The following is a 22,741-nucleotide window of genomic DNA, read 5'->3' on the forward strand; positions in this document are numbered from 1 at the left end:
TGAGCTTTTCTCACTGAGTATGCTCCATTAATAGAGTGACTCTGGCCAGTAAATAAGCCTTCAAATTTTAAAAAGAACACAGGCAAACATGCTTTATTGTTTTTGAAAAAGGTAATAGGAAGATCAGTTTGAATAACTAAGTAGCCCAGCAAGTCCCCAGTTCCCAAGCTGTGGCCCAAGGCACCTGGCTGTCATAGTAAACTCTCAGGGATGTCCACAGAAGTTTCTGAATTTTAGAAAACTTATCCAGTGTAATGGTTCAATTGGCTAATCCTCCCTTTGCAAGTGCTAGGATCCCATATGGATGCCAATTCATGCCCCCGCTATTCCATTTCCCATCCAATTCCCTGCTTGTGGCCTGGGAAGGCAGCGAAGAATGGTTCAAGACTTTGGGACCCTACACCCTCATGAGAAACCTGGAAGAAGCTCCTGGCTCCTAGCTTCAGATTGGTTCAACTCTGGCTGTTGTGACCACTTGGGGAGTGAATTAGTGGACAGAAGATCTTTCCTTCTCTGTCTCTCCTCTCCGTAAATCTGCATTTCCAATAAAAATAAATAAATCTTTGAAAACATATTTATCTGAACGGCAGGGAAAGATACATATGCCATTGCAGCAGCTATGCACCCTGGGCTGCCTTGTTCTACCCCCTTGGCTTTTCCTGTATTCTCATTTCTTGAAGCCTCCTTCACTGGGAATTAATGCTTAGCTTCTCCTCTGCCCAGCACACATGGTCACCTCTGAACTTATTTTGCGGCTTTTGGGCTCAGCAGCTCACAGGACACAGTTCTTGGCCCCTGGTGTGCTCTGCTCAAGTTTTTCTTGGGTGCTCCTGAGCAAAAACTGAAGACTCTTCCCGATCCCATCCCAAGCCACCTCAGTCTAACAGCTCCCCAGGTTGCTACTTCAGGATTAGACCCTGAGGTTTTCAAATTTAGGGGGATCCATTCAAATTAATTGAGCTCATCATGATAGGCACCTTCGTTGTGGTAACACGAGTGGATTCAAAGAGATTGGAAACTGGAGGTTTCTCAGGTCTATCTTCAAGGAACATAACTTGGACAACAGGATGAGCTGGATGGTTTGGAAAGGGAGAGTAGAGAGCACTTGGTATGTTAGCTGCCCACAGACCTAATTACCAGCCAACTACACAAGGTAGCTGCACAGCAATTGGAATCAGTCTTAGCTAGATGCTGGCGAAGTTCAGCATCCAGCTCAAGACAGCACGTGACCCTGCCTGTTGTCTGCCTGGGTCAGATCACATCAGTGCTACATTGTTCAGTTCTAAGAGCCACACTGAGAAAAATACAACACTGTGACAAAGACTCTCTCCTTGACTAAATTTTAGTCAATCTCCTTTTTCCAACTAGTCTTTAACTTTGGTATTTCTACTGTATTTGACCTGCCTAGATCAATTATGGCAAGTATTTCTCAAAGTCAGTTTAGTGAGAATCCTTCCACCCTTGAAATCTGATCATACTTGGTATCTGAGCAAATTTCTCATCTCCAAGCTTGAGCCTGCAGGCCCACCCTCAGCAGCAGCCTTCCCCTACCTTCCCCTCCCTGGACAGCTCATTGCATCCACCGACCCCTCATTCTGACTCCTAGGCTGCCTTTGGGCAGCCTGACTTCACAGCCCTCCTGCAATCCTCTGCAATAATCTTGAATGAAGCCTCCCTCACCGTCATAGTCAGAACAGGTTAAACCACCCCATCCCACCAAGCGTAGCTTGCAAATGCAGCACACAACAGGAGCACAAAGGGACCCTGTCTACCTTAAGGAAGACCTAAGCCCATGGACTCTGACTTCTCTTAAAAAGTATGTCACAAACCCTATGCAGAGACCTGGAGGGAATTGCACCAACTGACCAAGCTAAACGTCCCCAGTTTATTACCATTATGTCATGCCTTTTTGTTCTCTAATCACATGACTGCCCATAAAAATCCAGTTTTCCCTGGATCTTTGGGTTCTCATTTCTGAAGCTCGTATGTCACAGAAAACTTGGATTAAGTAAATTTGTCATGCTTTTCTCCTGCTAGTCTATCTTTCATTATAGGAGTGTTAGCCATGAACCTTGTAAGTACAGAAAAGATACTACCTTTTTTTCTTTTACATTACCATTTAAACAAGTGTTAGAATAATTTCTTCTTCAATGCTGATACACTATAAAGAGTCCTGAAGGGTGATCCAGCAGTAAAGGATCTTGAAATTACATTACTTAAGGTATAGTTAAAGAGTTTAGGATTTCTTTTTTTAATCAGAAAGATTTACAGAGAATCACAAAGAAAGATCTTCCATCTGTTGGTTCACAGCCAAAATGGCTGCAATGGTTGGAGCTGAGTCAATTCAAAGCCATGAGCCAGGAGACGTTTCCAGGTCTCCCATGTAAGTGCAGCATCCCAAGGACTTGGGCCAACCTCCACTGCTTTCCCAGGCCATAAGCAGACAGCTGATGAGAAGTGGAGCAGCCAGGATATGAACTGGCACCCACATGGGATGCTGATACTTACAGGTGCAGGATTAGGCCGTTTAGCCATTGTGCTGACCCTAAGTTCAAAAAAAATTTTTTTAAAGGACTATTATTTGAAAAGCAGAGGGAGGGAGGGAGGGAAAGAGAGAGAGAGAGAGAGAAAGAGAAATATCGACTATCTGTCCTCTGATTCACTTCCTAAATGCCTACAACCATTTAGGACTGGGCCAGGCCAAAACCAGTAGCTCAGAATTCAATCTAGGCCTCCCACATGGATGGCAGGAACCAAGTACTTGGGTCATAATGTGTTGTCTCCTAGGGTGTGCCTGAGCAAGAAGCTGGACTGGAAACAGGCAGGACTCAATCACAATCATTCCAATATGGAATGTGGGCATCACAAGCAATGGCTAACCGGGCTGTGCCCACAATCTTATGTCTTGCACCACAATGCCTGCTGCAGTTTAGAATTTATTTTAACCTTCAAACCAGTTTTGGAAAGTTGGATTTCTATTTTCAAATGTTGTATCAAATTATCTCAATGTTACTTTTAAACATGAAAAACACTAACTTCATAACAATGTAAGTTGAATTTTTTATTTGTTTTACCTTGTTTAGTCACTTAAAAACAGTGAGAAACAGAACATGGGTGCTCTTTAGCATTCTGATTCCATGAGCACTCAGGTGGTTACAGCTGAGACATGATGAAAATCCAGGCAGTGTGGAAGCTCTGCCTGTATTAGCTACCTGTGTGTTAGACAGGTGAAGATTCAGAGTAAGACACAGACACAGGTCTGTCTGCAGGCCTGGTAGGGACTCCTTGCAGGAGGGCATCTGAAGAAGGGCCAGGGACTCTCTGGGAGCCCCAAGTCAGCAGAGGGAGGGACTGACAGCAGGGACCCTGTGGATGAAATCAACCCAGGTGTCCATCCATGGATGAATGAGTGCATAAAGAAAGTATGGTATACATACACAATGGAATAGTCTCCAACCATTAAAACTACGAAACCCTGAAATCTCTTCAAAATGGTTGGCCATTAAATAATACAGTCATACACACACACACACACACACACACCCCTACTACTACATGCCTTCAGTCATATATGGAGGTTAGAAAATTAAATCTGAACTTAGAATAGTGATTACTGGGAGGCTGAGAAGGATTCAACAGAAGCAGAGTGTACAGCAGGCCCAAAAAACAGACAGACAGAAGTTCTAGGCTCTGCTGTTCCCCACCACAGTGGGTGACTTCAGTTCACACTGGGTTATACACACTGTATAAAGAACTGGAAAAGAGGGGATGGTACATTTAACACATAAAGATGAGGAAATGCAACTGCCAATTGTCCAATTTTATCAATTTATGCTAAATACATGTTAACATATTACACTGTATCCTGTAAAATGTACAAGAATTACACATTATAAATTTTTTAACATTTTATCATTATTATTATTATTAGCCTTTTATGATACAGTTCCATAGGCTCCTGGCATTTCCCTTATCCCCTCCCAAATTCCTGCCTCCCACCTAGTCCCTCTATATCATTACTAAAGTATAGTTCTTCATGTACAGTCATATGTCCATCATTGCAGGCATGGACAATGGCAGAGAGTCCAGCATCCTATTGTCAAGATATAGTGAACAGTTTCATTGTAAGTCCATCTTTGTCAGGAAGTAGAAATGCATACTACATTGTATCCTCACATCTGGATATGGTAGTCTCCATTCCACAGCTACTGTACATCCCCTCAAATGAAAAGTCTCAAGAAAAAGAAATAAATCTTTAAAGAAAGTATGTTGTTTTAGATGCAAGTGCCTATCCTAATACCTAGGCTCTCATCCCAGTTCTGGTCCTGATTCCAACATCCTGCTAGTGCATCCCCTGGGAGGCAGCAGGTGATGGCTCAAGAAGTTAGGTCCTGGCACTTTCTTGGGAGACCCAGATGGAGTTCCTGACTTCTGGATTCAGGTTGGGCCACCCTTGCCTGTTGTAAGCATTTGGGGAGCAAACTAATGAATACAACTTCTCTCTGTATCTCTCACTCTCTCACTCTTTCAATTAAATAACCAGATAACCAAAGGATGGGTCAGAACCTAAACTACTGATGTGAAGATGGGCTTGAAAGTTTCTAAAATATTTCTAGGGGCTGAGGGGATGCCAATGCTCCTAGGCCAGAGAGTGCATCTTGCACATCACTGCTGAAGGCCTGAAGAGAAATTGAAAACAGGTCTAAGTTATCCTAGGAGATGGCTGTGCAGGATAGCTTTGAGACCCACAGAATGGATTTGGGGTGTGAGACTAAAGGATCAGAAGCTCTGCTCTTGGGGATTCCCATACCTGGAGCCAGTATCCCCAACGGGATAACAGTGTCAAGTGGTTCAACGTGACCTCCCATTGAAACACAGAGGTGAACGGACTAATTGATTGGCATGGCAAGAACTAGAAAACCTAGGCGAGTGTGCAACAGACCAGGAATAATAGAAATGGGCATGACAGAAGCCTAGAGCTTCTAATATGGCTCAAACGCTACCACTTTTTCACTGCCTCTGTAGTGGCTAAAACTAAATAAAGCTCTTTAAGAACAAAGTACATATGTCCTTGAAATGACATTTTTAGAGAACAAAGATGGATTGATATTTGGGTATGTATATATGAAATTATGTAAGCACATACTTTGGAGCTGAATAGTATGAAAAACTTTTCTACCAGAAATATTACTTTGTGAGTGAGCAGAAATGGCAGCCCAAAGGATTAAGAAACCTATCAGGAAAGAAAAAAACTATAGGATAAGAAGACATAGTGTGGGAAATGGTTCTGGGAGTCCAAGTGTGTGGAAATATTTTTAAAAGATAGCTCTTATTATTTCATAATTTTTAGAACTCAGCTTAGTCAAAACAAAGTTCATATCCCTAAGAAATCAGACAGTTTCTTAAGGTTCCAGCATTTTGTGGAATGAATATTCATCCAGAAATTTCATTTGTCTTTACAGACATACAATTTGGACATTTGAGTTAATATGTGATATTTCTTCACAAGTATATTTATTGATTCATTCAAGAATTTAACATTTCATTAGTGTGAATGCATCTAAAATTCTGTATGTAGGGTTTTTTTAAAATTAGAGAAAATAATACTATAAAGTTATCTGTTCTGAAATAGAACCCCAGAATTCCTCTCTAGCAATAATCTTGTACCAGTCACTCAATCTTTCTCTTTCCTTCCCTTACCAGTCTCTGGTAAGCACCTTTGTATTTTTAGCTTCTATGCAATTACCTGTTTATTAGACTCTGTGCAGATGAAGTCATGTGATATTTGTCTTTCTATTATTGGTTTATTTCATAATGGTCTCCACTTCTACGCATATTATTGCAGATGACAAAATTTCATCCTGGATTTTTGGCTGAGTATTATGTTATATGTATTAGCCATCTTTTCTTTATCCATTCAAAGGTAGATGGACATGCCACACAGTCCCTTTTGCCTATTTTGAAGTCTATTTTTTTATTATGGTTTCCTCTTTTTGATTTAAAATAATCTTAAACATAGGTTATGCTTGAATAAAAATAACACGAGATTGTTTACATTTGGCCTGATTATTCAAATATATGTAGGAGTGTTAATTTTTCCTTAAAAAATTTACTTGGAGTTTTCAGAGCTTATATTACTTGTTTGCTAGGGGGCAGGAAACCAAGTCCAAGAGACTCTGCATCAGATTTCATTTGCAGCAGTTGTGAACTTGGGCAAATTTCTTGGCATCCGCACGGCTGAGATTCACTAAGCCAAGCATCAAGACAGCTTTCCTGGAAGGACTTTGTGACCAGTGGTGGCATGGAGTCAATAACGTCAGATCTTCAAAAGCACTTGTAATTAAATTACCATCATCCTCAAAAATGGCATGCCAGGCCTTGGTTGCATAATAATTTCCCAATAATAACCTGGGGAAAGAACATGTTCTTAATAACTGTAGATTAGTTTCTGATTGCTACTCTAATAAATTATGCAAACTTAGCAACTTGAAGTAACACAAATTCACTATTTTATAGTTCTGAAGGTCCTAAGTCTGAAATGGGTCATAAGGATCTGTGTTCCTCCTGGAAGCTGAAAGAAAAAAACTGCCCTTCTCTGCCTTGCTCAGCTTCTAGAGGTTATGGATATGCCTTGTCTCCCAGCCCCTTCCCCGTCTTTAAAACCAGCAACCTTGCATCTTCAAATCTCTTTCTTTCTCTCTAATCTGCAAAACAGCCAAGCAGACATGCCAACAAACATAAAAAAGAACAAATCACTTTACAATCCAACAATTCTTTTCCAGAAATCATCAACTGCTGAGGCAATGAAAAGCTCCCAATCACTGCTGCCATCAATGGGAAAAAACTTATTAGCCATAAACACACAAAATTAGTAGACAGAAAATTAACATTAGACAAGACAAAAAAGGAAAGTTGCACTGCCACTTTGAATTAGACTAAAAACCAAGAACAGGAACTGGTGTTGTACACAATGGTTAAACTGACATTTGCAACACCAGCATCCCATATGGGTGCCAGTTTGAGTCCTGCTTCCCGCAAACGTACCTGGGAAAGCAGCAGAAGATGGCCCAAGTACTGGGCTCCCTGCCACCCATGTGGGAGAGTTCCTGGCTCCTGACACTGGCCTGGTCCATCCAGCCTTGATTGTTGTGGGCATGTGGAGAGTGAACTAGCAAATGGAAAATCTGTCTCTCCCCCCACACACCTCTGTAACTCTGTCTTTTGAATGAATAAACAAATTAAGTCTTAAAAGAACAGATATACTTGAACTTAGGCTCTCAGTGAAGTAGGAAGGATCGTCAAAATACCCTTTGAAAATATATACATACTATGCCTGTGTTCCAAAAAGGGTTTTATACCCAAATAAACTGTCTTTTAATTCCATTTTAGCACAAACATTTGGAAGTGCTCCTGGAGACTGTCTGCTGATGGAGTTTCCTGACTCTCTCAAGTAACCTTACTGAATTTCTTAGTACAGGATCTCTAAATGTGCTAAGGATTTCAAAAAACATAATATCCTCTTATTCAGACATAAAATAAATACACTTTATATATTATCTAACTCTCCCCTTTGGAGAGAGAACAAACAAATATATGACTAGATCAGTAATATGGAACTATAAATGGTTACAATAACAATGGCTTTCCCTGTCTCTCCACCAGGTAGATTTTTTTTTGTATGTCTGCAATCAAGAAGTATGAGCAATGCTATTAGCTTGCTATAGCATGGACTTGCAAAATTGCATAGACAATGCAGTACACCCAAGAATGTCTCAATAGAACTCATGGTCGGTTTATCTGTGATGTGGCATTCCTTACTTAGACTTTAATTATTATTATAATATGCCAATGATGCTTTGGTGAGGTCCACAAATGGGCTAGGGAAAGCAGCTGTTAAAATATAAAAACATAATTGCAAAAAAAATCATGAGTGTCTTTCCACTAATCAAATTACATATCTGCTTACATTTTAAGCACTAACTTGTTAAAAGGGCCCTCAATTACAGCTCCCTTTGACAAGGCAGGTTGCTCTCCAGCCACAATGATTTGTTGTTGGAAAATTGCACACACGAGTAATTGTACCCACAGCTGTCTAATTGTAGGCTGAAACTAAAGGCAAGCAGTTAATTATTTCTCAGCTGTCTGGCGTTACTTATCATCAGCTGGCTTTGGCACAGCGATTGCACAGGCTGTTGACCACCTCCGGAAGGTGAGGACGCAAGCCCCGCCGTATCGTGGGTGTGGACTTCAAGAGTAGATCCCTTTCTTACTTTGCCGAGGGTTTGCTTTTCTTTGAAGAAATTGTCTATCTTCCTTGTCAGCCTCCCACTTGGTTCTAGCTGACTTCCTTGCTGGGACTTCTCTGTTTAGATTTTTTTTTCAGCAGCAGTCTCACCAGCTTTTGATGTATGTATGTCTTTTATTATAACAGTCTGCTTTACATTGCCTTCTTAAGCGCCAGCATTGTGGTGCAGCACTTCAGCCACCATCTGCAATGCCAGTAGCTCAGATTAGCACCCATTCGAGTCCCAGCTGCTCTTCTTCCAACCCAGCTCCCTGCTAATGCCCCTGAAAAAGCAGCAGGAGACAGTTTCAGTACTTGGGCCCCTGACACCCACATGGGAAACAAGGATGGTAGTTCCTGGCTCCTGACTTTGACCTGGCCTAGCCACGTGGGGAGTGAACCAGCAGATGGACGATCCTTTTCTCTTTCTGTCTCTATCATTCTGTCTTTCAAAAAAAGTAAAATAAATCTTTAGAAATAAATCTCTTAGAAATAAAATAGAAATTTCTCTCTTTATCTATTTCTCCCAACATTTCTCATATTGGCCTAAGATAGGAGAAATTCTTTTCATGAGCTTGGTGACCACAGGCCAGAATGCTTCTTCTCTCAACAAGATCAGTAGTAACAGAGAGGACAGTCATGTGGGAAAAACAGAAGAGGACTGGAGAACATGTGCCTCCTGCAGCCGAGTGCGTGGAAAGGGTTTGGTTTTGGCAATGAGGTCACGATTACTCACCCACATGGCTGTGTGGGAAAAATGGAGATCAGGCATAAATAACAATAAAGCAAGCATTTTAATTTGAGCACTTGGTGTGTGCTTTTTTTTTTAAAGTGCAGTTGTTGAACTGGAGAAAGAGGATCAGCGCGAGGTGAAGTCACCCAGCGCAGAAGCAGACTGAGATGAGAAGCAGCTGTCCTAGCTGTGGACCCAGAGGCGCGCGCCCCTCTCCTCCCGCCTCGCGGAGACGTGGTAACGTCACGTCCGGGGCAAAGTTGCCTGCCTTCTTGTGAGATGCTCTCAGGACTTCCGGATTTCTGCTTTAGAAAGTTAGATTGGCAGGATTCCATTTCCTTTGTACTCCATTCACGTGTAGTGAAGTCAAATGTCTGAGGATGAAAATTCCTACAATTAAATATGTTATTTCAGTCATGGATTGGTTTGGTTTTTTTAAAAACTCAGTCTTATTTTTTTGCGACCAAGTTCTGTGTCTATTTCAATGATAATCTTCATTGTGTTCCTCTCTGATATATATAACTTGGAGGCTTATAGGCAGTGAAGATCAATGAGAAAGTCACAATTAAGAATAAGACTTTTTTCTTACAAAACACTCCTTTTTCAGGAAATACTACCTAGTATCATATTGGCATCTTTACTAAGTGTATAAGTCAGAGTTGTTGCTTGTAGACAGGAAAAGCAGGAAGAGAATTTATTAAAGAAGTGTTGGAAAACAAATCTAATGCTTGTAAACCTACATGTGAGTTTATGAGAAGATTCACATAAATACTTACCTATATGGTCAATAGACTATAAAGGCCAGTCACAGAATGGTAAAAATTATTTTTAAACCATATGTCTGATAGAGATTCATATCTAGAATATACTAAGAACTCCTAAAACTCAGCAACAGCAACATCAACACAACTACCTGAGCAGAAAACTTGAGTAGCCTTTTCTTTTCCAAAGAGGTACAGATGGCCAATAAGCACAAGGAAAGCTCCTCAGCATCATTAGCTTTGGGGGAGCTGTGGATGAACATCCTAATAAGAGACCCCCTCACACACACTGGAAAGGTTTTTGTTAGTATCCAACCACCCCAACAGAAAAACCACCATGAGATATAACCTGACATCTGTTAAAATGGCTCCTAATAAGTAACCATTCTGTTTTTCAAAACGCAGAAGATAATAAACGTTAATGAGGATACAGAGAATTCAGTACCTCTGTACACTCTTGGTGAGAAAGTAAGCTGATACACATAATATGGGAAACAATATGGTAATTCTTTAACAGATTAAACAGGATTACTGCATGATCCAGCAATTCTGCTTCTGAGTTATACAGAAGAATTTAAAGCAAGGACTTGAACACTCTTACACTCACATTCACAACAGGTAGACACAATCCAAACATTCATCAAGAGAAGAAAGGATAAAGAAAATATATAATGCACCTACAACAGAACATCATTCAACCATAAAAATGAATGAAACTCTGCTACATATTACAACATGAATTAAATTGGAAGACCTTATGCTCAGTGTAACAAGCAGGCAAAAAAAGACAGTAAGTATTGGATCATTCCATTTATATGAGATACCTAGAATAGGCAAATTCCTGGAGAGAAAGACAGACAATGTCAAGTTCTGGGCCAGGTGAGGAATGAGTGGAGAGTTAGTGTTGATGGGGTCTAGAGTTTCTATCTGGAAATGAGTAGTAGGTTGGATTCTGGAGTCAGAAAATGGTGACTACTGTACAACACTGGAAATGTACTTAATGTCCCTGAGTTTTATAATTATGGTTAAAATGGTAAATTTTAGGTTTGTGTATTTTGCCACACACACAATCAAAGACCATTCCTAACTTACAGGATGAACAAAAGCAGGCCATAGGCAGAATTTGGCCCAAGAACTGTAGCTTGCTAACTACTACCCTGTAGCAAAGGTGGACAGGCCAGCATTCAGAAAGAGTGAGCCGACTTACAGTGTCCGCCACAAGGGTGAGGTAACAATTCCTACTACTCAGCTCTGTTTAGTTGCTCCTCCAGAACTTCAAGTTCTGCATGAACTTTAAGAACTTCTTCAACTTCTCACCACCTCTCAAAATGTCTGTCCTTATCACTTAGCCTGTTTTCTTTAGGCCCAGGCAGTAATCATTTGTAAGACTGACCTGTCTTTTCCCCTTGATTCTACCTCATTCTACTTTTCAAGGTTCTTTCTGTATTAATCATCTCTTCCTCTCCAACCGGTTTCTTTCTTCTGACAACAAGCCTGCCCATGCTTCTCCGAACATAAAAGAACTTTCTTTCAACCTTGTATTGCCCTCCAGCTACTACTTTATCTCTCATTCCTTTTGCTGTCAACTATTTTCAAGGAGTGGTTTCTACTACAGTTACCAAGCTAAACTCAAAATGAGAGTTCGCCCACTCATTCTTTCATAGACTGCAATCTGACTTCCCACGGATTGAAGTGTCCTTTCAAAGATACAGCATTTCTATGAATCCTACAGCCTCCCTAGACCTTCTTCCTGGTTTGACCTTCCTGCTGTTTTTAGTGTCCTGGATGCTCCTTCTCCATGTCATTTCCAGTTTTTTCCAGCACCATCCACATTTACTAAGTGCTCACCATCTGCACAGCTGGGAATAGTCTCACTGCCCTCCCTGCCCCCTGGACTTTCCTTCCCACATTCCTCCCAAGCATCGTCCATTCCTGTTCTGCATTCCTTGCCCGAGACCTTCAGCTGCTTATTTGGTCTTGGGAGCACACACACACACCAAGTCTGTGTTAGACACTTCATTTGACCTTTGAAATGGTCCCATGAAAGAGGTGTTTATTAACATCCCCATTTTACTGATAAGAAAATCAAGATACAGAAACATGACCCCACAACTAACTTGGAATGTGAACTGACACATGAAGGACTCTCCCTCTTTCTACTCTACTGTATTCCCTGGGCTTCAACTGGCACCCTGTCCCTGCTGTGCTAACTGCCCACTCTAAGGCTCCTGTGTTGACTTCAGTTGTAGACAAATTCTCTCCTGTTGTTTGTGGGGCCTAGAGCTAAAAACCAAAATGCAAACCAACGTCCCGAAGGTCTTGAACTTCTTTAACTATGAATGAGGCCACCAATGGTTGAGTACATTGCTTCACCCTGCCCTGATGAATATTTCTTGCTGACCATCCCGTCCAAACTGAAAATTTGTGGGATTTGGACACTGGGGCATAGGGTCACAGGATGAAGTGTTCCTCGGGGCTTGAACTTTCCCCTTTTGTCCCACTTTACACCAGGAGGGGCCTTGCACACAGGCAGCCCGCACACCTGTGCTTTCCCTGTCACCCCATAAACACTGCCGACACTGTGTACCTTGGTGCATGCTCCCCGCAAAGTGCTTGTGTGAGCCCCCGCGAGGCACTGAGCGCCTCTGGGATTGGGATTCTTTGGCAGCTGTTGCTGTAGTCACTGTGGAAGCTGTGCCCTGGGTCCCACAGACCCCCATGGCAACACCTCCCCATCTTTCTTAAAGGATCCTTCCCGTTTTTCAGTTTCAGTCTGTTGGAGAGCTACATTTCTTCCATTATAATAAAATGGATGAAAAGGAAAATGAAATAAAAATCAACTTATACAAAGTATAAGTCCATGTTTTCTGTTGCTAGGTTCATTTATCATTAGATTGTGAGATTATACTTATTTCAGTAAGTATAATCAGAATAAACAGAATAAACATCAGAGGAAAAAATTGTGAAAATTAATGTTGTTCTAGCAACGTTGTTCTAGCAGATGATTAGCACTTGCAATTCCTACTATCTTGCTAACTTTGAACTTTCCGTAGTCACAACTAAAAAATATTATATGAATGAAATAGGATTTCCCCATATGAGATGCCTCAAACAAACTGTGAGCAATACCACTCATGGCAACATTGGTACATCTGAATTGTTCCCTTGTTTGTAGAAAAACAAGGTTCACAAAAGTATTTTGACAGAAGGGAAGAGGATATTTTGGAAAATCATCAGCTGTTCATTGCTGTGACACAAAATGGAACAAAATTTATCTCCAAAGCTACATCAGCAGCCAGTTGTAAAACTCAGCCTCCAAATGATAATGAAATTGAAATGATGTTCCAATGAAAGAAAGGAATTTCAGAGCCACAATTTCTCTGTGTTCATCTGACCTCTTCCCTGATAAAGGAAGCAGTCTGTTGACTTACATCTTGGCATGAGTTCCCGAAGCTGAGTAAGGAATCTAGCATGTTTCCCAGTCACTGCAGCTGTGCCGTCAGAATACAATCCTACACAGAATCCTAAACTCGGACACATTTATGGACAATGTAATCCTTTATGGTTTTATACAGTTCACAGTTGTGTTTATTGGCCATAAGGTTACGAAAATAAGAAGAACTATTTCTTCCTGTTGCAATCGTAGCTAAAAATCGCAGATATATTAAAAGGATATCTGTAACAGTGTTTGTGCATTCGCCTACTGTCAAAGAAAACTACTTGCCTAGCTGTATCTGCTCTGAGTTGGCCTTCCACATCGTTAACTGTTCTGGAAGACAGGGAGTTGGAGGTTCGCTTGCAATCTTCGCCGGAGCAGCAATCCAACATTTTATAGCCAGGTCTTTGATGCAGTCTTGGATTCGGCTCTTGGGGGCTGGATACTTGCTTGAGCCCTGTAATCCCAAATATTCCTTTATAAGAAGCTTGTAAAGCTGCTCTCCTGTGAAACAGCTACCATCTGTCTCCATCAGGTTTGAAAGTCTGTACTCTTTCCTTCAAATCATTCTTTTGATTGTGTACTTATTTCTCACTGTGGGCGTGTGGATGCTGCTGGCTTTGAGGGTCCACAGCATCCTGAAGTGTCCTTCTGTGAACAATGCACGACAGCTTTAGCACTTCACCATCAACAGTGGAGACAAAATGAGCTTGATCATACTTCTCAGTAACCCTGGCAGGAACTCCTTTGGTCTTCATTTCTTCAGAAACAATTTTCATCGTCACAGTCTAGTCTAGCGCTACTATAGCTTTTTGAAAAGTGTGTGGATTCTTAAAGATATCCTTTAAAGCTTGTTTTCCAACTAGTAAATTGGTATTAAAATATATATAATAAAATTTATTTCCTTACTTCAGCTATTGTGTGTACACATATATATGAAGTATATTTGATATATGTACATATATGTAAATACATGCATATATTTCAACCCAATAGCTGAAGAATATATATATACTTACACACATATTATATATTTAAAAAAAACAGTTTCAGGGCAGGCATTTTGATAGTAGGATAAGCTGCTGCTTGGGAGGCTAGTATCTTCTATCAGAGAGTCAGTTTGAATCAAGGCTACTCTGATTCCAATCCAGCTTCCTGCTAATGTGCCTGGGAAAGCAGGAAAGATGTCCAAGGACTTGATTTCCTGCCCACCCACATGACATAGAGTTCCAGACTCCTAGTTTCAATCTGGTCTAGCCCAGGCTGTTGTAGCCATTTAGGGAATAAACCAGCAGATGCAAGCTCCCTGTTCCTCTCTCTCTCTTTCATTCTTTCAAATAAATAAATAAATCTTGAAAAATAAACAACAGCTTGGTTCATAGGAAAATCCATTTTAAATATGAAAGTATACTTCCCGGGGAGGAGGAAGGGAAAACTCCAGATGCTATGCAATTGTACCATAAAATCAAAATAAAATTTTAAAAATCATATACTTCCACATAAAGATATCTAATGTATATGTCAATTAAAAGCAAATTTAAAGAAATATTTCAAAAAGTAAACCTCTCTGTTTACTCACATCTGACTCACTTTTAGTTTCTAAGTGACTAACCTTAAAATATCATCTGTTGAAAAGCGGTCTTGTTGTCCTTGGTAATATGCAATTTGCACCCCACATGAGTCATTACTAAGTTTTGGTCACATCCGACTGGTGCACATACACACACTGTTAAATGAGAGGATACACAAAAATCACATTGGTACAAAAGTTCCTAACTGCCAGGCTATAACCCCCCTCAAGCTTCTTCCTACTTCTTGGTCAGATTCACGCCTGCAATGCCTTTTGCAGGGACTTAGGCAATAGGCTTTATGTTTCCCATTTTCACTTCTTCTTTCACATTGCTAAATGTGTTGGAATCCTAAAATGTGAGTCATAATAAATTATCTCCCTTCTTACATCTCATAAATCATAAACTAGGAAATTATATAAAAATGAGCTTTCATTTAGTAGTCACTGTGATTTGATTAAAAATTTTCTATTTGGAAATTCAACCACAATGGTCCTCTTGATTTTTTTAAAAAAAGCATGTATTTCAATAACGCATATGGTCTCAACTTGTAGTAAATTGTGACTGGGTTAAGCTGGGAGTGGGCCTTTAGTGGCTAAGATGTTCATGTTTGACATGAGAGTACCATGCTTTGATGTCTGACTCTGGGTTGCAATTCCAGCTTTCCATCAAAACAGTCCCGGGGAAGCAGCTGTGATAGCTCAAATAGCTGGGTTCCTATCACCTACGTGGGAGACCTGGATTGGGCTTCTGGTTCCTGGTGCTGGCCCCAGCCAAATCCCGGCTGATGTGTGCACTTGAGGCACGAACCTGCAGATAGCAGTTCCCTCTTTCTCTGTCTCTCAAATAAATAAAACATAATTTAAAATTTCAAAAGAAAAACAAATGAAGTGATACAGGAATGTGAACTTCATCACTTTTCTTGGTGTGGTGTGACCTTCATGCAGGATAAAATCATGCAATTATCTCTTCAATGACATCAACGTGTATTTTGAGTACCACTTCTTCTATTACAGAACAAGACAGTAACTATCAGTACTACGATGTCACACGGCAGAGTCTGGCTGGCTGCTCACACTGTTTCTGTTCTGCTGGGCCCAGCAGACACTTGTTCAGGTAGGCAAGACCACATGGCCAAGTTCTGGCCACAGAGATGCAAACAGAAGTCAGGAAGACCACTTCTCACTACAGCTCCCGCAGACATGCCAGAGCTCTCCAGGTTCATTCCTTACACCCATCTGCTGGCCAGAATTTAGAGGACTCAATAGATTACACTGGATGCAAGACACAGAGAGCATGCAATGACAGCATGAAGTAATGCCAAACTCCTCCTGGCCTACGTTGGACTATTCTATGACATGACTGTAAATTAATCTTACACTATGATCTTAAGCTGCTGATTGTCTTCCTGAGAGAAGGAGCTAATATACCTAGATAGGTAGATTAATAAAATAAATGGAAACATTAAATATGTGTATTGTGTGGCTTCCAAAGAAAGCAGTTTTTGGTGAAGAAACAGAATGTTCTGTACTCTAAACAGTGACCTGGATTTTCATATAACAACCCAGAGGACTTTCCTGTTTGGATTTAATCAGGCACAGGTGACAGAGCTGTAAATTTAAGTGACTAAATATTTAGCAGTGTTGACAAAATTGAGTTTCTGGTCATTAGTGGTGCATCCGGAATTAAACCTTGTTTTCCTTGGCCCTTCAGTTCTATGTTTACAGTCCCACTAGATGATGTGCTAGACTTTAAATGATCTAAAGTAGCACTTATTAAGCTGCTATTTATTTTCCATAAATATGTCCCTGGAAATATCTTTAAACTTGTCTTTAACTCAATTTGACTAAAATAGTTTTCCATTTCAATATTTGCAGACTTCTAAAATTTTTCTGTTATCAGCATGATTTCTTCTTCTTTTTTTAATTCTTATTTTTGATGTTTACATGGTTGACCAGGATGGGAAGGATTGAGGGTTAGGGAAGAGTGGGTGAAATCATTGTTTCCAAATTCTCTATTTCTTCTTGTCTCTTGGGGGAAGGTGAGACTTAAAAGGGGAAGCCACACCCAGCCTCCCAAATGACCCAGTACCCAGGGATGGGGAACCGCCACCCAATATCAACTCCAGGTCCTGATGTAGTGCATGTTCTGAGGGTTCTGACCAAGTGGTTTGGATGGTCCTAAGATGCTGTCAATTTCACTGGTCTAGGGGTGAGGCAACCCTCCCAATGTCTATTGACTGACCTCAAGTCTCCATTCACCCTGATTTTTGCTGTCCTTGTTTGCTGGGGTAGTTGTCCAATTTGCTATGTTCTCCTTCATCACCATGATTTCATTTGTGACTAATCAGACCAAGCCTCAATATAAGCAGAATAAGATGGCTTTTATAGAAAACTAAAGAAATGCTCTCCTAAGATATGATTTTAATAGTTAGAGGTTTCGAATGACAAAGAGAAAAATGAAGTCACACTATTATTTAAACAGAGACTGGGTTGATGATATTGATGTTCTTTGAGCATTAGGAGCCCTGCTGTGACCACAACTAAAAACACAGGCTTCATGCAGCTATTAGGATAAAACAAGAAGGACAAGCCCTGGGTGCTGTGTGGGAATGTCCTCTGTCCAACAGCAAATCTCAGGGCACAGGATGGATGGGGGGAGGGCATCTACTATGTTCTGGCCTGATGTCACTTCTTTCTCTTTTGAGAAGATTTATAATTAAATATGCAAATGATGAAGTAAGTAAAATCCAAATACTGTTACGCTGATTTCAAAGTAACTGCTGGGGTTTTGAGGGGGTGGTGGAGATTTTAAGTACTTGCATAGTTTAAGACTTCTGTATCTTAAGGTATCTGGAAAATTATGACTCTAATTTAAAATTTTAATTGAGGGAGAGGTGTTTGATAATGGTTAAAGTACAGTTTGGAATACATATACCTTACATTGGAATGTTCCTCTTTCAGTTTCCAGCTTCCTGCTCATGAGGAGCTGGGAAAGCAGAGTTGGTAATCAAGGACCTGGGTCCCTGCACCCATGCTGGAGACCTCGATTGAGTTTCTGACTCCTAGCTTTGGCCTCGCCTAGCCTAGTCCCAAATATTGCAGGTATCTGGGGACTACCCCAGCAGACTGAAGATCTCTCTCTCAAATAAGCTAGTTTAATAAAGAAGGAGTTGACTGATTTAGATCTCAAAGGAATATGATAATTTTACTTGGATTATAAGCACTAATGGGGATAATTAAAAGGACTTGAGTTTAACCATTTTGGGGGGGTAAACTTAACTAGTAGATATATAAGAATTAATGTAAGCATACAATGAAGCTTGCCTGATAAACACAGCACACAGATTGAATCTACTAAAATTACAAGTCAAATTTTAAATACTTTACAGACTAAGTTATAAAAACCCAGAAGTGATTATTGAAACTGTAGGATTTGTAAATGCTGCAAGATACATACACTGAGTTCTTAAAGAGCAAAACTAAAGTTGCAACCTAAAATGTAAAGGAAAACAAATGCCCTTGAACAATCCTGGCAAATCTTGACATCACCCAGGAACTCTACAAGCTTTCCAAGAGTGTTTTCTTCTTTGTTTCCCCTCGTCCTAGAACTACCCTTGATGTCAGTACCTTCTCTTCTCCTAGCATAAACATATTATATATTCTAAAAGAAATAACTGTAAAGGTGGTGAACATTTCTGCCGCAATAATTTGTAAATATTTTATAACCTGGGCCCAGCGGCGTGGCCTAGCGGCTAAAGTCCTCGTCTTGAAAGCCCCGGGATCCCATATGGGCGCCGGTTCTAATCCCAGCAGCTCCACTTCCCATCCAGCTCCCTGCTTGTGGCCTGGGAAGGCAGTTGAGGATGGCCCAATGCATTGGGACCCTGCACCCGTGTGGGAGACCTGGAAGAGGTTCCTGGTTCCCGGCATCGGATCGGCGCAGCACCGGCCCGTGGTGGCTCACTTGGGGAGTGAATCATCGGATGGAAGATCTTCCTCTCTGTCTTTCCTCCTCTCTGTGTATCTGACTTTGTAATAAAAATAAATCTTTAAAAAATATTTTATAAACTGAAAATGAGGCATTAGCTTCCCCTCTATCTTCCCTGCCACTGTGTGTTGACCTCACGGATGACTGTATATACTGTGGAAACTCTTTTGCCACTAAGGAAGAGGAAGCAGTGAAAACCACACCAAAGCTGCATATATAATCTTCTCTTCCATGTGAATGAAGCAGGATACCAAACATGGGTCTGAATTTTCTTCCCTCCAATCTTTTTAGAGTTCATGTGATCCTTGAAGAAATAGCTTTCAATATCCTTTGTAAGCTTCTTGTGTAAATGACAGACGAGTCTGAACCCCTTTGACATTGCAACATCCAATGTGAGGTTTTTCATGAGTCCCTCGACAGGTGTTGGTTCTAGTCCTGGCTGGCCCAATTCTGATCCAGCTGCTTGCTTACGACCTGGAAATGTAGCAGAAAATGGCTCATGTCCTTGGATCCCTACACCTAAGTGGGAGACCTGGAAGAAGCTCCTGGCTCCTGGCTCTGGAACACTTTCACTCCAGCTGAAGCTCATCAGTGTTTCCCTGAAGGATGACAAAGCTTGAATGGCACCCTGCCAGCTTCATGTGTCCTCAGAGACCCCAAGGAGGACAGGCCCTCCAACTCTTCTACCTGAGCTGCTTTCACTGTTGTCTCCTTTATATCCTGTGTGCTTCTGGTGAATTCGCATTTGAAAAGCGGTTTCCACAGTTTGGAAAGTTCTGGAAATCTTTTTTTCTAGCAGTTGGAGCAGCACCGTGTGAGCAAGCATTCTCCTACAGAAGGCAAGACACAGCCAGAATAGATGGAGGAAATGCTTGTCCAGCCAAGAGGCCTGTTCTTCCAGACAACGTAAAGAACTTTGATACTGACTTGGGAAACTGAGTAGCCCTTTAAAGTGTGGGGCCACCACCTTACTTTTAACTCATTTCATTTGGAAACAGGACAGTTCTTGTTTGTTTGGATAGTTGGAGGCTCTTCCTGCTTACATGCAGAAACCCCTCTTGTTTTCTTTGGCTCTGCAGTTGCAGCCTCCTGGTGTGAGCCTGTGGGTTATCCAAGGTAGCTCATGTGGCAAAAACCAGGTCTTTTTGTGCCCTCTTTCCTCCAGTCCCACAACTAATGAGGCTAACGTCATAAAAACAAGCTTTTGAAAACAGAACTCAATTCTGGGAAAGCAGACACCCTGAGCCAAACAAGACACTGGCAAAAGTGCTAGCAGGAAGTTTGGGTTCCGATTTTTCTTTCGTGCAGTATGAGAGTTCTAATTGGTTTTAGATGATCTGTCCTGGGACTCTGATGTCAGACCATCACTGGGATCCATGAACCTGTCCTGCTCCACCCTCAAAGATATTAAAAACAATTTCCTGTCCCACACTATCCCATCCCTTGTGACAGCTGAGAAGGATCAACAATTTAAGCTAGAGGTTGGGAGGCAAGAAAGGAGGTGGAAAAGAAATGTTAAATATGACAAAGGGAGTATGTTTGGGTGTGGGGAGACATCAGGGACAAGGTTACAGGTGGAAGTAACAACTGCAATGGTTCGGATGTGAGTTTGGGTGTCTTCTACAGCTCCTGTGTTAAAGGCTGGTCTCCAGAGTGGAGCTACCAGGAGGTGATGGTTGGAAGTTCCTTAGGTGCTTTAAATCACTGGGGTATTCCTTTGGAAAGTGCTTCCTGTGAGAAGGTCGATTATAAAAACCTGGTTTGAACACAGTCACTTGCTGCTTTCTGGCTCATCCTATGATCTGCATACCCTCTGCCACTGCCATCCATGACCCTTGTCAGAGGCCAGACAAGGGGACAGCCTGATCTTGGACTTGTCCCTCCAAGCTTGTGAGCTTAGAATGCTTCTCCTCCTTAGAAAGTTAGTTGCTTCAAGTAGTTTGATACAGTAAAGAAAAACTGAAGAACGCAACAAAGTAGCAAGTGATGAACTGAAGCAGGACCATGCAGCCAGGGCTCTGGAACCAGGTGCTTCATCCAGATGAGAATCCCCAGGCTCCTTTGCAGCCATCAGGATAGACCAAAGTGAGCATCCTGGAGGATTCTAAGTGTGTGCCTAAGTGACTGCTTAACAGTAAAATGGCATTTAGGGGAGATTTGGACCACTGCGAGGGAAGATTCATGGAAAAATAGAATTAAAAGCTAAGTTTTGGGGGGGAGCAACAGTTTTTTCTTAATTTTATTTAGAGATTTATTTATTTTTATTACAAAGTCAGATATACAGGGAGGAGGAGAGACAGAGAGGAAGATCTTCCATCTGATGATTCACTCCCTAAGTGAACACAACGGCCAGTGCTGTGCCAATCCAAAGCCAGGAGCCAGGAACCTCCTCCATGTCTCCTGTACAGGTGCAGTGTCCCAAGGCTTTGGGCCGTCCTCGACTGCTTTCCCAGGCCACAAGCAGGGAGCTGGATGGGAAGTGGGGCTGCCGGGATTAGAACCGGCGCCCATATGGGATCCCGGTGGGCTCAAGGTGAAGACTTTGGCCACTAGGCCACGTCGCCGGACCCAGGGGAGCAACAGCTTTTTTTTTTAAAATCCATGCATAGTTTTCCCAATATTTATTTTTCTTGAACATTTTTCTAAAAATGCCATTATCGCTTTAGATCTGACAAAACGCAGGTGTGCTTTCCCTCAGGGCCTCATCTTTACCTTTGTAATCACAGTAACACAGAAGTTCAAAGACACCAACAGTACAGTTTTTTTGCTATAAAATCCAAGGATAAGGAATATCTAGATCTTTCCCTTCACTTAACAGTCTTGGTCTGAAATGGAACTACCCGTTGGTCAGCACAGTTCAATAGAACCTTCCGTAATGACAGAAATAGTTCATATTTCCACTGTAGAAAAGTATCCCCCAGGCACATACTGAGCACTCAAAACAGGGCTAAGACAACTATAGAACTTATATTTTGATGTTCTGATTAATCAATTTAAATTTAGATGGCCTCCTGTGGCTGGTGGCTAACATCTAGAGAACAAGGGCTTAGGCGGCTGATTCCTGAGGGCCTGTGGGCTACCTCTCCTACGGGAGAGATCTTCCGGCTGATTTTATTATCTCCTTTCTGGTAATAAATTGTAGTCCCTAGGTGGACAGTCACACATAATTTCCTATCTCATTTGCAATTGTGTAGAACAAGTCTCAACATATTCCTAATAAAAATGTAGCACAGCAGGCAGGGCTAAGCTCTAACTAAGAGATTTTGGGAAATGCAGAGCCTTTTTTCTGGAAAAGACCAGCCAGAGAACTTAGAGTTGTGTTTAACAACCAGAATCAACAGTCCAGTCTTCTTTTTCTACCGCTTTCTGTAAGAAAAAATAATAGACCGGGCACTGCGGTCCCAGACCTTGTGTGGAAGATTCCCGAGGGTCTCTGTAAAAGTCAGCTTTCCCTACTGACCTTTCCCTAAGGAGGCTGCTGCTGTAGAAAATGGCAACTCCCCCTTGGCCAGGAAAGTGTTTCATGCAAATCCAGTATAACTGTGGTTTTGAATTCTTGTTTCCTGGGCACCTCTTATGTGCCAAGCACAAGGATTCTCTCCTGACATACTTACAACAATGAATTAAATGTCATTATTATTCAGTTTTGCAACAGAAGAACCCAAGGGTTAGAAAGAGCAGGTAACTTGCCCCTGCTCAGTGTGAGGGATGGATCAGGTAGGTACATCCATTTGCTATGGCTTGAGTGTGTCTCTCAAACCCATTTGTCAGAAACTCCATTCTGAAGGCAACAGTGCTGAGAAGGGGGGGATCCTTAAGAGGTGATGAGGTCATGAGGGCACACAGACAGCCATCATGGCTGTGGGGGTGGCTTGGCTATAAAGGCAGGTTTGCCTCCCAGCCCTGCCCCGCCCCTCTTTGCCCTCTTCTGTTCTCTTGCTGTTGTGCGTATACTCTCTCTTTGTCCTT

This window comes from Ochotona princeps, chromosome 15 (assembly GCF_030435755.1).
Source record: "Ochotona princeps isolate mOchPri1 chromosome 15, mOchPri1.hap1, whole genome shotgun sequence".
Taxonomy (NCBI): Eukaryota; Metazoa; Chordata; class Mammalia; order Lagomorpha; family Ochotonidae; genus Ochotona; species Ochotona princeps.